This window comes from Aptenodytes forsteri, unplaced genomic scaffold (assembly GCF_000699145.1).
Source record: "Aptenodytes forsteri isolate BGI_AS27 unplaced genomic scaffold, ASM69914v1 Scaffold71, whole genome shotgun sequence".
In the NCBI taxonomy this organism is placed as follows: domain Eukaryota; kingdom Metazoa; phylum Chordata; class Aves; order Sphenisciformes; family Spheniscidae; genus Aptenodytes; species Aptenodytes forsteri.
In genome coordinates, this window is record NW_008795923.1 from 208,638 (window position 1) to 213,402 (window position 4,765).

The window sequence follows — 4,765 nt, forward strand, 5'->3', positions numbered from 1 at the left end:
TCCCCAAGCCTGTAGCATTGCATGGGGTTGTTGTGACCCAAGTGCAGGACCCGTTGTTTAGCCTTGTTGAATGTCATACAACTGGCCTTGGCCCATCGATCCAGCCTGTCCAGATCCCTCTGTAGAGCCTTCCTACCCTCAAGCAGATCAACACTCCCACCCAAATTGATATAATAATTGATAATAATAAAATGAAAATCAGTTATATCAGTCTCTGACTCTTCTTTATTTTTTGCATCTCAAGATCAAGGAGAGTTGAAGCCCATGTGTCTCCACAAATACTCTTCTCACTTTTAGAAACATTCATAGAATGATTTCATGTGTTGTATCACCTGTGGGCTCTGGTGTTGTCACATCAGTCTTGCTACAGCAATTTAACCACCGTATCTGCAGTGTTGTCTGCAGTGCTACTTCTAAGAACTGCTGGCATTGTAGGGGCATTTTAAACACAAGGCAGTGTGCTGAACCAATTCACCTGCCATAGATGGTGAAAGCTTTTTCTAGCACAAGCAAGGAAGCTGTGAAGAAGCAGCAATAAGCTGCCATGTGTGCATGAAGTATGGAACTGCACCTTTTGGAGGAAAGCCTAAATGTATAAATTGTGTAAATCTAAACTGCCTTGCAGCATGTTTCAGTTGTTGCCAGCAGAATTCTCAAAGGGAGAGTACCCTGGGTCTTCACAGCACAACAAATATTTGCTGTACCCAGAAAACATACTAAAACATAAAAATAAATTAAAAAATTGTACTATGAATAATTTGAAGGAAAAAGAAACCACCTTAAATAATCTATTTTCTCCAAATAAACTCCTTCTACACTATTTTTGTTTGCTATGTAGATTTAGCTTAAAGGTTGCAACATTACATTTGTGTCTCTTCAGTTAAAAATACAATTTTTTCATTAGTTCCTACCAGTTTTCTTTCTTAAATAATGTCATCAGTTTTATAGCACATCAAGTGTGCTTGTCTTCAAATATTTCTAGCACTTTCTGTTTAGTGCTGTAGATGTAGGACAATGCAATCCCACTAGTGATTCATGACACAATTCCATCTGTCTCATTACTCAAATTCAGAGGGAGAAGAAAAAAAGAGGGCATATAAAATCCAGAAATCATGTGTCTTTTCACAGACAGAAGCTAACAACTATCAGTACAAAAAAAAAAAAAAAAAAAAAAAAAAAAGAGGGTGGCCCCAGTTGTCCCTAGTTGTCCCTACTTCTTCCGGGTATCTCACACTGTAGCAGCTGTAAAAAAAGAGGTGGCCCCAGTTGTCCCTAGTTGTCCCTACTTCTTCCGGGTATCTCACACTGTAGCAGCTGTTCTCATAACAGCAAAGTCAATGATGGAAGTCCAAAAACTGGACCCGCAGCCAAAAAGACCATCCTGTTCTTACCAGTCAAGATCAGCAGCTTTTTTACTATTGTTTTAATAAACAACTGATTCACAGTCGTTGATTATCTGAGATCTCTGATCCAAGGTAGTACCTTTTTTAAATATTCATTCCCTCTTTTTCTCTGTCACCATTTATTCTACATAAATGGGGCAAAAACATAAAATGCCCATCTCATTATTCAGCCTGTCTTCTCATTTTAATCAAGGTGGAATCTGTACTTGACATAAAGTTATATACATCTTTGCCTTTTAAAATTTTATAACTGAACCAAAAATATGAAATGACATATTTATATCTGATCCAAACAAAAAAGCTTTTATTCCTAGCAAAAAAAAATCCAGCAATCAACTCTCCATATCAAGTAAAGGCACTTTTCCTTCAGCACCAACAACATTTCAATTTAATTCCTACATGTTTAATGAAAAAAAAAGTCATGGAAAGCAAGTGCCAAAAGTAATTTTCTTAAATTTTGACATCAACATCAGGCAGAAAAGTTGAGGCAGTTCCAGCCCCTTTCAGGTATCTTGACTATCTTGACTATCTAGTAATTTTACATCCCAAGTCCAACTCTGTTTTTTCCTAGCTGTAGTTGAGAATAGGTTCGAAAAGAATAAAGTGACCGACACACAAAACTTTTTCTCTGTAAGAAATATTTAAGAGTTCATATACACTACAGCAGTGCTAACAAGAAGGACAGAGAACAGGTGAAAACAATCCATCCCTGAGTTAATCTAGGACATTGGATAAGTTCTCTTGAGTGCTTTCATCAGATTCAGTATTTCCTAGCAGAAGAGAGGTATGAATTCGCATGTCGCATACATAAAGTTCTCTAACTGCACAAGTACTTAATAATTGGAAACATGACATAGTCTCTTCATTGTCTTCATGTGATCTTTCCATGCGGCTTCAGAGAGGACCAATACTTGCTATCCCATGCATTTGCATATTCAGAGTCTTATTTTGTCCTCTGTTCCTGTGGGTATACAAGGTATACCAAATAAAATACATATCCATACATGACTTCCCTTTTTCTGAAGGGAATTACAAACTGTATATTCCCTCCATTTTCATAGAAGACATGCTGTCTAGAGCATGTGCAATCTGCAGAACAGAACAAATATTTTGATGTTAATCCACTACTATCTAAACTAACTTCTCATAAAAGCAGGATGAGATTGTAAAATGTCAGCTGTTGGTAAAATCACGTTAGGCTGACTCTGTAACTAAGTTGCATACAGAAGCTGCTTTACAAAATCTGCTGCTGAAGTGTACAATTGGTCTCTCGGTATCCATGCTATTTTCTAGCCTGCCTAGGTGCACATATAATTCCTTGAAAATAGTCATCATGCTGTGCAAATAGAAAGGTGGGTGGCTACAGCTAACAGTAAAGTCTCCACTGAAAATGTGGCTTGTGCTGTACCAGGCTACGTTTGCAGAAGGGGAAGACTAAACTCTAATCTTACACTTCACTTCTATTTTACTTCCCAGATAACTTTCTATTTCAGTCATAAGTTGTGTATTCACCATATCCTTTAATCTTCTTAACCTAAGTCCAGTCAAAATAAGCAGATTTTTAATTAAGAAAGCTGCAAGCAACCCAATCATCTCTAGACAGAGAAAGAAAAGCAAATGATGGTTGTGTGGGTATAATAATGTGCTATGATCAAGGCTGAATCATAGCTGAAACCTGAAGCTGATTGTCCCACTGTGGGTTGAATGAAATGTGAAAAAATAATTTAATGCATGCAAAACCTATACACAGATTCCTAAGTGAATTACAAAAACCAAGGTAGTTGCCTTAAAAATAAATTATATTTCAGTGCTTCCACATGCGTACTAATCTGTATCCCCGGACATTTTATCCTACTATGGTGGGAAAACTAAAGCAAAATATAGAATCCTGAACAATTCACAGTTTTATTGGGGCCTGAAAAAAAGGCTGCTTTTGTTTTAACACTCATGACTTCTATTTTTGTAAATATACAGAAATTTTAGCTCAGCAGTCATTATTAGTTTCATTTCAGGAGTGCCTGATGGGCATCATACCTGGGCCATATAGATGGTGGTACATAAAATGAGAAAAAAGCTCCTTCCCAAAGGCCTCGTTCCTTAAAATGAGTAACAAAGAAAAGAGTAGGAAAACTGTTAGAATACAGAGGCACATTTTTCTGCTTTTTCTGGTTTGTTCCTGTTTTGTTTTATTTCTGCTTAAGCATGATTATACTATGCTACATACTGATTATACTATGTGATGATCATGTTACAACATATTTGTTTATCTAGAGTGCACCATCAGGAGGATCCTGAGGGGTGTGTGTTGGGGGAGGAATAAATACGGCCCTAGAATTTTAGAATATTCAGCAAATGAGGCTTTAGAAAGTTGAAGATTAAACCTGTCCTACATTGACATCATTAGGAGTTTGCTGTTATCTTTAGCAAGGCCAAGATGCTCCTGGAGCGTCACACAGATAGGTTCATTCAGTGGTTTGATCCCAGAACGTGATAACACAATCTAGATGACTGAAGTGCACATGGTTTCCCTCTCTGATAGAATGATGAAGCTTTGTGGGAATGTCAACTTTGGATCTAAACATGGAGGTTTGCTCAGAAACTCTCACAGAATATGTAAGTATCTGATTCACTTATGAACACATTGTTCACTTCAAAGAGAAATTGTAAGTTTAAAGCTTTGCTTCAAGCACTGTATTTACACTGAACCGTATGCTATGTCTGAACAGATTGTCACATCCAATACTTGAAAGCTGAAACAGCATATGGAAGAGGTATTGGAGGTATTAATGTTGCCTAATGTTTTAACTTTGGTTTTATGTTCAGGAATGTTAATTAGACCCACACAAACACTCTCACATGCAGCATCCTGGTTTTTTCCCCCTCTTTTAATTTCTATCATTTATTGAGCTTTGTTATAACTTGTCCTGCTGTTTTACATTTCACAAATGAAAAATAGTGCAGTGCAAAACCTACTGAACTGATAAGAGCTAGAACTAGTACTCTGTTTACAGTGACTTCCTGACCCCCAGAACAAAGCTACAAGCGCCATCTGAGAAATCTGTGTGAAAGTGTCTCCCAGTAGAGACATCTCCAGTCAGGATCTCTGCACAGCAGCAAACAATGCAGTTTCTACAGCATAACTATCTCCACATAAATATCTTATTGGTTTTTTATCCAACAGCTATTTAGATAAAAAAATATGCTATTACTTCTAACTGTTTTGTTCTAGAAGCCTAATAACCCTCTAGAAGCCTCTCACCTTCAGTAAGTTTGCAGATGACACCAAGTTGGGCGGGAGCGTTGATCTGCTCGAGGGTAGGAAGGCTCTACAGAGGGATCTGGACAGGCTGGATCGATGGGCC